We start from the raw sequence: 12,769 nt of genomic DNA, 5'->3' as shown, positions 1-12,769 counted from the left end.
CATAAGAAGGACATGGACCTGTTGGAGCAAGTTCAGATGAGGGTCATGAAGATGATCTGGGGGCTGGAGGCCCTCTCCCGTGCAGACAGGCTGGGAGAGCTGGGGTGGCTCAGCCTGGAGAGGAGAAGGCTGCGGGGAGACCTGAGAGCCCCTGCCAGTGCCTGACGGGGCCCTGCAGGAACGCGGGAGAGGGGCTTGTTACAAGGGCGAGGAGTGTAGGACAGGGCGGTGGCTTTAAAATGAAAAAGGGTGCGTTTAGGTTAGATAGAAGGAAGAAATTCTTTCCTGTGAGGACGACGAGACGCTGGCCCAGGCTGCCCAGAGCAGCTGTGGCTGCCCCATCCCTGGCAGTGCTCAGGGTCAGGCTGGACGGGGCTTGGAGCGACCTGGGCTGGTGGGAGGTGTCCCTGCCCCTGGCAGGGGGTTGGAATGAGATGTTCCTTAAGGTCCCTTCCGACCCAAACCATTCTGTGACTCTATGATAATACAAATTTCATTTCAGTCATCTTTTGGTCACCCAGTTTTTGTGATTTTGGAAGGAAAGATCCTGAGTAAAATCTGAGCATTGCTATGATGTGGAATTCTTCATCCATTTAAGACAGCAGCCTCCCATGTAAAATGTTGATCTGGTCTTACAAATGGAGTGGTTAAGAAGTTCCGGGGGCTTTTAAATTTTCAGATGTCCTTTTCCATGGCATTTCCATGAAAAGAGAGATAATAGGTTTTAATTTTGTCCTTCATGTTTAAAAACTGCAGTGAGTTTTACTTTAATGAGTGAAATACCTTTTTAGGGGCAGCATCTGAAGATGAATGTATTCAGGCAGCCTGCTGTACACTGCATTTCTGCAACTAAAGCTCTGATTATCTGCTCCTTTAGCCTGCTAGCCTGTAACAGTGTGAACAAGGAGTAGGAGATAAATGCTTTCCACTTTTAGACAGTAATTAGTATAGTTGAAAAAGGCTCACTGTTTTCAGTTAAAAAAAACCACTTGGGGCTGAAGTTCCGACAAGTCAATTGAGAAAAAGTGATTTTTTTGTTAAACAAATGTAGAGTATAAATTGCAGGTGAGGATTCCTTTCGCTGTTCACATTCATACCATTCACAATTCACATTTTTAGTAATATCAATGCCATTAAGTACAAAGGTTTGATTTTCTTCTTGGTTACAAACACCAAGTGACTCCCTCAAGTAAGTGATGCCAAGATTAGAAGCAGGAGGATCGCTATCATGAACTCAGATGAACTCTTTGGTAAGAAATATATTATATACTGGTCTACATTTACAAGTCTATATGCTAGATTAGAAAAACCTCTATGCCTGTGCTCAGTGAAGGTGTCCCAGCTCACACCTGACAACCCATGTCAGAGGCCAGGTTGCAGGCAGCCCCCCTGAGTTTATATCTGATGGGCTGTGGCATATGCATGGGCCTTTTGCTTCCTTTTTTTGGGAAATGCTACTGACCAAAAACTATTAGCTATGCTTGTTGATTATCTCTTTGTGGATATCAGTGTATTCAGAGGATTTTCCGTCAAGCTCAAAGAGCACTTGGTGTTAAGGGTGAATGCCATGTGAGAAAACCCCTCCCATCTGATCTTCCTTGAGCTAGTTCTGGCAATGGTGATTGTGGCAAGATGAATACTGGGCAGTCAGAGTTTACACAGGCCACCAAGTCACATTTTTCAATGCTTATAAAGGCATTAATTGAAAATTGGAAGTGAATTGCCAATCTTATCCAATGCAGCAAACCAGCATGTGTGTGCTGAAGAGTGTATTCCACAACAGCTAAGAGGAAAAGAGCAAAAAAAGGAGAGCGGAGACTCATTTCCAAAGTGGTTAAGTTATTACCAACCCAGGGAGAAGTAATACATGTTTCTGTTGTTTCAGGAAGAAAGGAAATCAATTATGTGAATTCTAGCAACAGTACAGTAGTTTGTTTCAGATTCCCACTATTATGAAAAATCCGTTTTATGCTTCTCTAGATGAAATATTGAAAAGAAGTTATTATCAGCTAAACTTATTTGCTTTCAAATTTTATTCAGCAGAAATTACCTTGTTAAAGTTTAGTAGGAAAATGACAATATTTACTGATAGATGTAGTCATGAATCTATTCTGAAATGTCAGATTGAATACATTTGCCTCTTAAAATGCGTTTACAGGACTGTCATTAGCGTTTTGTGCTTATATTACGAAAATACTTAAATGGAAGACTGCAAACTCACACCATCTAATTATGGTGGTTATTTTAAAAAATATTTTTTCCACATTTATATCTCTTTCAATTGTGTCCCCCTTAACAGTTTTATTATCTACTCCTGTTTTATAACCAGTGTCAAGGCTATGTTTATCTGTGAATTGTAAGATTTAAGAACCAGTAGGTTTTGCAAGCTGCATTTCCCACCAAAACTCCAAGAGTCTGGATAGGATCCCAGACAGTTTTCATCTAAATTATTTATTCAACTGGAACCTGAACCATGTATGTATTAAGAATCAGAAAGATAATTATAGCCTGTGAAATGGATAAAGCAAGACTCGCTGTAGAGAGGAAGAAAGGAATTTAGAGGTCAGAAATGTGCAAAGAACGTAGTGATGGGCTGAGTGAATAGGTTCTGAATACACAGTTTACAGATGAAAACTCAATTAAAATAATGGCATTATTTTGTGTGGATGTTGATGATAGTGCTAGAAGAATGGCAGAATCAGAAATAATTTATCTGCCTTGGCTGGAGCTGCAACGCTGAGCGAGATCAGGAAGCAAAATGCATGGGTGGGTCAGTTCACTGCAACCCTCTGCCATTAAAGTTCCCACTTGTTCTCCAGAGCAGAACACAGAAAACACATGACACTTCTCAACAGACCATAACTCAAACAAGTCTAAACAGATTTTCAGTGCATAATATGACTGTTCCACTTTCACATTTCAAAGATTTCTTGCTAATCACTGAAAATAGTTACTTTCAGCAACTTTTACTTCTGTGCACTGGAAAATTGATCTGTATGTGGGAAGCACATCCCAGCTGGCAATACTCCACACAAGTGCTTTGATTCCTATGGGAGGAGGATGTGTCTGGTTTCAGATAAAGAGAAACTCTTCCTTACTCAGAGAAACCTATCTGCAGCTTGCTAAAACAAAATGGTATTACCTCCTTCTCAAGAAGTTCCTTTCTTTCCTGTTCTGTACTCGCTCTGTTCTATCCAAAGGATTATAACTACAGTTGTTTATAGCAATCCTTGCATTAGAAAGAAGATGATGTAAATAACCAAAGGTTCCTTTTCTTCACATCCAACTCTCATGTTTCCATAAAATATAATGTCAGATCATTTATATGAGAAAATTACCAATCCATGTTTTAATTCTTTTCTTCATATGAATCTGCTGTTAAAGATATCTCAGGCTTCTTGCCTTCCATCAGAAATTTAGGTATGAGCTTTTAAGCTGTAGTAAAGACCACAATACAACCTCTTGAGGCAGAGGTTTATACACAGACTGTGTGACATCTGGACAAGCACTACCACAACTACCTGATGAACTAGCAGCTCCCTAGGGCTGATGGTCTCTCTATTTTAGGGTGACAGGAGATTGATCTCAAGGCTCTTTCTTACTCTAGTTCAGGTAATTCTGTGGACCATAATTTGTCCTTACATATTAATCTGTAGCGCACTGCTGGCATTCCCCCTTCAACTCATTACTGATGTTGGTCTGGCATGTCCTGTTTCATCACTAGTTTGGCCAAGTGAACTGGTAGGCCTAAGCAACACAGAATATGAAAAACTTATTATTTAATTCCTTATTCAAAGACTTGAAAACAAATGTAAAATTTAAAGAGAGGTGAACCAGAGAAGGGGTACAGCTTTTGTGGAATAGTTTTAATGACTCAAACATTCATCCAATTAATCAAAGCTCAAGCATACAAGATGATCTATTTAACTTTGCATATTAGGAGAATTAGGGTATATTTACACGTTGCATTCTCTTATTTCTTCTGTGAAGGCTTTAACTCAGACAGCTGCTAACTAGAACCTGGCAGCATGACATGGTTAAAAGTGCTAACGCCAATACTATCGGTCCATAAAGATTGTCAGTATACGCCATATGAGAAAGCACAAAGAACTGTGCTCTATTTTTGGTAGTGACAGAAACATTTACCGTATTTTTAAAAAGTTATTTAAGGATCTCAATTTACCAATAAAAATCTAGTTGCTATCTTGTAGCTGTTTAGTTTAATGAGATGTGCATTTTCTGAGGTTTGCAGAAGTACTAAGATACACACCTCCATCCTTAGATACCTAAAATCCACTGGACTAGGGAAGACTAATATTATTTATAACGTTCACTACAGTTAACAACTCTTCTGTAACAAGGTTCCAGCATTACTAAATTATTTAGTTGTAACGATTGTGGCTTCAGTAGCACTCCACCCCCTGGGTTTTTAAACACATCATATATACTGTCGGACTTGATGAGTTGGGTTTTTTCCAACCCAAAAGATTCTCTGATTCTATGATAAACGAACTTGTAAGTCCCCACAATAACCTTTTCACACATGTAAGGCAGTAGGCTTATGCAAAGAAGAGGAGAAATGCAAACAAAACTGTGAGGGTGAACAAGAATTCTTCGCCCACAAGCAAACTGTAGGCAACATTAGGGTAATACGCTGCAAGTAACTTTGCATCAAATTGAAAGCACCAGGGATGTATTATTAGTTTGATACACTCACGTAAGTTTGAATTTAGTTAGGCCAGGGAGGATGGCAGCTGTTTCTCTTAACAAAAGTAACAGTGGAGACTTAACAGTCAGCATGATTCTGTCTCCCATCTTTCATGTTGTCACCTCAAGGAGAAGCTGTGTTCCTTGTATCAGACATGGATCTAGACCCAGCATCTGCCATGGGACAGAAACATTGCTTCCTCCCCATTATTTTTATATCTAATATAGATTTCTTCCATAAAAGTGTAGTCTTAGTGTAACATCTTAACTCAAAAGATCATGAAACAGGTAAAACTTGGTATGATAAGGCTTCTACCCTAAGCAAGACACATCCATTAGCTTATTATCAAGAACGAACTGTAATCCATGAAAATACAGAGATATATTCCCCTAACGGTGACAGCCTTCCTGGTACAAGGTTTTATCTTATGTCACTGCAGCCTACAGTAGCTTTGTTGCCACTCTTTCATTCTTTAGGTGATTGGCAGTACAAGAACTACAACTGGAAATGTAGACTAATGGCAGCACAAAAGAAGGAAAGGTAGTAAGCGAGTTAGTCTGAGGCAATGAGACATCAGCCCTGACTACATTTCATCACGATCCATACAAGCTTGTATTCTAATCTGTACTCTGTGATTTAACTCTTTTTCCTTAGGACTTTCCTCACCTTTCCACATAACATTTCTGACGAAACTAGTGCACAATCAGGGTAATAACAGCTAGGAAACTGTCCTTAGAGGTTCACTGTCAACCTGGAAAGATATAAATAGTATGGTCCAGGGCTTTTGGTGCTGTTCTGTTTTCTCCTTAACGACTGTGAACTAGAACTAAGAGTGTGTTTCTAAATCTCAGAGACATCAAAATGGAAGACTTGGCATGCCAGGGAAAGGGGTGAGAAAACAGAGAACAACATTCTGGAAGACACAGCAGGTCAGTGGAGATGGCAGCAAGCAACCACACAAATACATCCTGGAGAAAAGACTAGACAGGCAGTTCACAGAGGGGGATCTATGGGTAATAGTAAATCAAAATAAACCCCAACAACGGTTGCTATTGAAACCCACACATATTTAAATATGAATAACACAGTTTATATTTAAAATATTTATTTCCTGCTTGCTAGTGGAAGGTAAGGCTCAGCATCCACTGCATCCACTCTTGAAAGCCATACTTTAAAAAAGATATGAATTGACTGGAAAGAGTCCAAAGTAAAGCTGTAAGAATGACCAAAGGTCTAGCAAACATATACCATGAAGAAAGACTTGACAGAACCTGGATGATTTACTGAAGACAGTAAAGACATTATAATGGTCTACAAATGTAAAATACCGCTGCAAAGAGGAAAGGCACAAAGTGTTCCACCACAGACAGGAAAAGAGTTAATGGCCATAAGGTGCAGTAAAAACAATACTGAATTTACTACTGGGAAGGTTAAGTATGATGATAGCTAAGCACACTACAGGTTGCCCAGGGAGGCTGTGGAACCTTCACCAGGAGAGGTTTCTGAGAATAGGATAGGCAACCATCTATCCAGACTGGTTTAAATACAACCAGTTTGCCTAGAGGCAGGACGATGGACAAGATGACCTCTCTGTCCTTCACAGCCCAATGCTGTACATTCTGCGAATTATGAGAGAAAGATTTATTGTTGAAAAACAGTACAAAGTTTATTTACTTTGCCGTTTACAAGGACAGAACCCTGCCTCAATTTCGAGCATACTGTAATATTTAATAATTAGGTTGAAGTTTACCAAATAATGCTTCTGGTCTAATCTGACTTTGCTAGGCTTTAAAATACAGCAGAACCTCTCTCAGCTATCATTAGCAATTATTCTCAAACTCAGCATGTCTTGGTATTAATTTGAGTGAGAGTCCCTCACCACACAGCAAAGGTTTAGTAACAACAAAGTTGCAACAGGACTTTACCAATACTCAATCATGTGTATTTACTGGTGTGTTATTGCCCCTACACAGAACAAAAAATGAATGCAAAGTTATCAGAATAAATCGACCAAACACAGCTTGTGAATCAGGATTACCGATTGCTTTATCTACACTTTTTAACCCACTCACTCCTTTAACGGGCAATTGCAATTGTCATTTATAATTGTTCTTGTCATTGCTTATACGGTTTTCCTACACAGGCAACAGATCAGCCATGCTGTTGTATCAAACCTGTCAGCACAGTGCCATCCTGTCTCCTCCTGTTATCCATTAAATATTCTGGTTACAGGTGCTAAAAAAAGCCCCAATCCTTCATATATCACCTACACAATACAACTATCTTGCCCTTTAACTTACTATACTCTTCTCTACTTTCATGGTGGAGGAAGACATTACATAGTTTATTTAGAAGATATGTGGAAATGCGATCACCTGCAGTTAATAATGATGATCATTATGCAAATTGATAACCATGCTTTTCCTTAAAAAGAAAAAAAAAATAAATCTGTCCATTTCTTATCTACGGGACTTTGTCTTTTTATGGCTATTGGTAGGAATGATTTTTGCCACCTGTTTTTCTACTAGAACCACATCTCATATCAAGGCATCCAAATATCTTTGAAGGTCAGGTCCTGTGTGTCTGAATACAGACATCTGAAGGGGAAGGATCCTGAAGGAAGTGAAACCCTGTTTCTCAGATGTAACCTATAAAAGTAGAATTATAGAAGTTTAGTTATGTTAGATACTGTATCATGGTCAGATTAAGCTGCTGCTAACAAGATGTTAGCTGTTTGATGATACACTTTTCCTCATTGCTTATCATTGTGTGAAAGATGTTACAGCAGAATTGACAGTTATAATGTATAGCTTGCTAGCTGCGAAATAGAAAAGCAGAACACAGAAACGTGACTGATTTGAATTGCAGGAAAACATAATGGCCCTTTGCTTTTTGTGAAAAAAAAAAAAAAAAAAAAATCTCAGAATGTAATAAGTGAAAGAAAAAATTAATTTTCCCCACAATTTAAAAACTAATGTCTTTTAAGCATGTGCCATTCAGGAGAACCAATATTGTGTATTCTTAATTTTTGCCAGCAACCTTCAACAAATGGAATGCATGGTATTTTGCTGTGTTGTCTGAAATATCTGCATGCATGTGTAAAAATAACTCAGTACTATCAACATTAATTAAGTTCTTCGAATACCAGTTCCTGAAGGGTAATCTATTTTGCAAGAAGGCTACAGACACTTAGTTATATCTGTGTTACAGCAGTCATATCCACAGCTCTAACTTTCAGTGCTTTATTTTGGATGATATTTTAATAAATTGATCTAGTAAATTTGGCTAACAGTGCAGGTGGTGATTGTGGGTTTTGTGCTAATTTGCTGGCCACAGCAACACAGAATTCAGTAATGTGTTGTGATATATATCGATGAAACAGGATACAAAGGAAAATAAAGGCAGTGAGCCAAATTTAAATTTACAGCTCCAGTTACTGAACAATTTACAACACAACTGAAATTCTGCTGTTTTGTATATCATTATGTGCACAGCTATACTATGCTGCATCAGAGAAATTCAGCTTAATGCCTAATGTCATGTAAAGCCAACTGGCTAATATGACACTCATACAGTCTCACCACCACTCTGGGTCACCATGGGTTGTCCACAAGCAGAATAAAAGATATTCAGGGATGAATAATGTCTTCATACCCTGCTGTATGTCTCTGCTGCCCAAGGTGGGTGCAAGTGCCTGCCAGTGCAGGGGGCAGGTTCAAGGATGGGTGGGTGGGGGGTGTCTGAAGCCATTTTGGCCTCCAACAGGTACCTCTGTGCCTGGAGATGTCAGTGAGCTCTCTGTGATGTACTGAGATTACTGACAGAAGTAAATGTCAAGATTTGAAACTGGTTAGACTGTAGGTTATATACAATGCTAATATGGAATTCATTAATGTCGTATGTTTTCTGTTGGCCCTAAAGGTTTCACTTTCCAGAAACCGATGATAAATACTGTAATGTAGGTCTCACATTTTTTGCTGTATATTCACAATAATATTCTGTGAAATATCATGGTGTAGCCTGCTTCAAACAGTCACAACCTAACTCCTACAAGGTCAACATTTAAACTTTGCAAAACCACATTTCTTGGGAGTACAATTTCACCATCCACGGCCAAGGTAAGAATGTTACAAACGCTGCCACAAAATTTCCTAAATCTTTTGCATAAGCCAGCCAAATATGCAATGCTGCGTAAGAAACATGTACTGCAAAATACATAATAAACACATCTACCTTCCAAAATGAATTCTGAACTTCATTTAACAGTCTCAGCCTGTTAACAGGTTGGAGAAAAGGCCAACATTAAATTCATCATACTAAGGGCTCAAAGACCTAGAACACAAAGTCTTGGCTAAAAATAAAATAAAATAAAATAAAATAAAATAAAATAAAATAAAATAAAAAAATCATTGTTATCTCCTGCATTTTTAAAAAATGAAAAATGGATCAGATATGAACAGCTACATACTGGAAATTGTAGTGAAGGAGGATCATGCTGCTGCTCTGCCTTCTTCACGGACAAGGCAAGGTACGCTGACCTCCGGACTCCTCTTGCACTGAACCGGTTATGTACAATAATTTAAAAAGAAACTCAATGATTAGAGCTTTGAACTTCATCTGCCAGATGACTGACTAAGGATTTCAGAACTGCGAGAGCATTCACTGTTGGAAAGTCACTAAAGCAAAACAATGCGGAGATGATGAGGGAGTTGAAGGTGTCATTCTAGACACAGACTCGATGTCATGAGGGTGTGAGCTTACACAGAACCAAAAATCCAGGTGCTGTCCTTCATTCATCCTCCTTTTGTGAAGGGATTAATTTGAAAATTCTGGAGAATAACAACATACGTAATGTTGTTAAAGCAAATGAATGCCTTAAAAGGATTCCTATTGTACATGTGGCAAGTGCAAATCCTCCAGCATCCAAAGTTCAGAAATGGAAGCAATTCCTTGGAAATTAGTTTTAAGAACCCAAAGTTCTTTGGGATAGATCTGAGGGGAAGGGGAACAAACTAAGATTATGAACACAGCAGAGCCCTTGCATGCATTGCTGTTTGGTAATGCCACAGTATTACACAGACCTGACAAGGCTGTGCTATAAATAATTGGGTAAGACACTATCAAGCTAAGCTACCTATAGAATCCAGTTTGGCTAGCCTAACACCAGTGGTTTCTTCCTGGGTTTCAATAGTCAGAGACCATTTTTTCATGTCTCTTGTAGATACAGTTATATTGGCAGGTGTTTGCTGTCAAGCATAGCTTTAGTTTACAGACTTTTCATGGAAAGGCTGTGATGCAGCCTTCAGCATGATGTGGAAGTGGAAGACACGTCTTAGTTCTATAAAGCCCTGATCTCAATGTTGGTTACATATGTTCACGCTGCAGAAAGACATCTTGGTTTTTTTATACCTGTTTATGAAACAGCAGCAGCTCGGACAATAACGTACAGTTCAGCCGAGTGTACCCTGACACCCCCAAGAAGAGGTCCCAGAATTAGCACTGTCCTAATACGACTTGAAAGGGGGACATGAATGTTTTTACAAAGTACCTAAGCATCTCTCATAAATTAGTGAGGCAATAAATAAGCAGCCTTTTATGGCAAACCCTGCAAGGAATGGTGTTGTTAAAGCAAACCAAAGAGGAATAAAGTTTCCCTTGTGCCTTCTGATTAGCCATATAAGCCAGCAATCAGATCCAGATTCTGTGCCACAGCGTATTTGCCTTGGCACTGCAAATTGCCCTTGAAATGAACTCGTTGCTAACAGAAAGCTTGTGCTACAGCAACTGTTCTGCCTACTGCTCTCCATGATTAGGGATCGCAGTTAGGACAGATGAGAAATGAAGTAATTAGAAAAGGGGATTAAAACTCTGTTTCAGACCTACTTTGGAGCAGGCTTAGTTGAGCATTTTTTCATCCTGTACTGTATATATTCCATAGCAATTTTGAAACCAGTATCATTTAAAAGTTAACATCTGCTTAGCTGGTAGCACCAGATAAAAGATTTCATTTGTAGCGAACAGGCAAATTTGTTACTGCCCCAGTCAATAGCTATTGACTTGGTAGAGCACTTCTGCTTATTATAATCAAATCCTTTTTGTTTTCTGTTCAGTATTCAATGACACTGTAATGGAAGGTACTGCTTGCAACCTGATGCAACATATATCAGCAACTGCTAGAAGTTAATGACTAATGGTTACAAAGAGGAAAGCATGTGCTAAGGACAGCGTTAGACACCTATTAATCAAATTTACTGCATCTGATGTGCCTTTATATGTTAGTGGCACTGTAACGCACATCAGATAAATAGTTTCTGCTGTTATTAATCTAAGTTTTAACACAAAACACCATTTAATCATGCTATCATTACATAAATAATTTGGCTATGACAAGATTCTGTCTGACTTTTACAGCACACCTTCTCATTATGGGAAATTTCTGTCCTGGGTTGGCTGATGCAATCCTAGATTTAGGATTTAGTGAAATGCGAGGTAACTGTTCTGCTTCCAGCTAAAGCCATGTTATTCTCTCAGTACCACAGATGGGGCAGTATAAATGCAAGGCAACATCCTAAAGATAAACTGGCAAAAAAGCAGCATAGTGGCGTGTATGCGTCCATTGCGCAGCCTGCCTGCCAGCTTCTTTCCTGCAGCAGAGCAGTACTGCACAACTTTGTCCTTTACGCTTTCTATAACTTGCACTTTCCATGCCTTAGGGTGAAATCTGTTGATAACTCATGTATTTTTTCCATTCTATAACTATTGCTGTATAATTGTTTTATTTTTTAAACCTGCCTGGCCCCAAAATAATTTCTTTCAAACTTCATCTATGTATTTTATATCTGAAAGAGATGCTATTTTTATAGGACAGTATGACTTTAACAGTAACACCTACAGTTTTTATATTACCTCTATGCAAACTTTCCAAAAACAATAATGAAGTTTGTTGACTCGTTAGAAAAAAGTGGAACTGCTGCTGCTGACTTCTTGACTTACAGGTGTCTATAATCACTTTTCCTGTAGAACAGGAACAAAAGCTCTAATGCTGGAGCACTGATTTATCTGTTTCTGTTTTCAGAATGCAATCTTCATTTCTCCCTAGACTGATGATGAGACATTACAGAAAGAAAAATTATAAATGTGACAAAGACTAAACAATCAAGCCTTTGCCAAGCACACGATATTGTACTCGGTGTGCACCTTCTCACTGGATTTAAAAAATGTTCGTAAATCACAGCCATCAGCCTTTTTCAGAAATGAGACAGACGCTACTCGATCCACTGCATGGCTCCTAGTCATACCTGTGATACTGGTGCATGACCTGCCCATGCTGGTGAAGGCTGCTGGAATTCAATTGTTGTTGTGCTGCCCATTATGAAGCAATGAGCTAAATTCAGTGAAGTTCCTACATATTTACATCTCTTGACAAAGATCTCTAATGCTGCTCAGCCAGTATTAACTTGTGTTCTTGTTTTTTTGTCAGTAGAGTGGTTACTGGCAGGAGAGCGACGGAAGACACTAAGCAATATTTTTCCAGAAGTCTTCAACCTAACGGATTTTGTTAGTCTAGTAACCAAACATTCCTAAATGATAATGAATTTATCCTTGCAATACTGTGTGAAGAAGAAAGGAAAGATCCTTTTCATTTTTAGAACCTCAGAGAGACAGATTTGAAGAAGGTCATTCCATATACCTACTGAAACCCCATTCCAATGCCATGAGCTCAGGATCTATACTTTCCTCTTTGTTCTAGTAAATTGCATTTCCCGAACAGCTTTTGATATTGTAACAAGGTGAAAACAGGAAATATTCCTAAAATATTGATTGTATTTATGTGACGGTAAGAGGACATCATTGTTTTATACACACAAAACTTATCTTTAAAAGAAAAATATAAGTACTGCATATCAGCAAACAACATGGCTTAGTTGAGGCAATGATTAATTTTCAGAAGAGTATCACTTATGAGTCTTTTAATTCATTACTGAAAAAGCTGGCATTAAAGAAATTACATGCATGTTAATAAGTCTTTTTGCTTAATACTTAAGTGATAGCTAGATATTT

The 12,769-nt window shown here is 38.6% G+C and overlaps 1 protein-coding gene across 2 annotated transcripts in view; it reads right to left on the bottom strand.

The window, feature by feature from the left end:
• Positions 1–12,769, bottom strand: part of EPHA6 (EPH receptor A6) — a 513,074-nt gene that overhangs the window by 97,079 nt on the left and 403,226 nt on the right. The gene's annotated exons all lie outside the window — the stretch shown is intronic.

This window comes from Falco peregrinus, chromosome 4, assembly GCF_023634155.1.
Source record: "Falco peregrinus isolate bFalPer1 chromosome 4, bFalPer1.pri, whole genome shotgun sequence".
Taxonomy (NCBI): Eukaryota; Metazoa; Chordata; class Aves; order Falconiformes; family Falconidae; genus Falco; species Falco peregrinus.
Note: the sequence above shows the minus strand (reverse complement) of the source record. Positions and strands in the feature narration are given on the sequence as shown.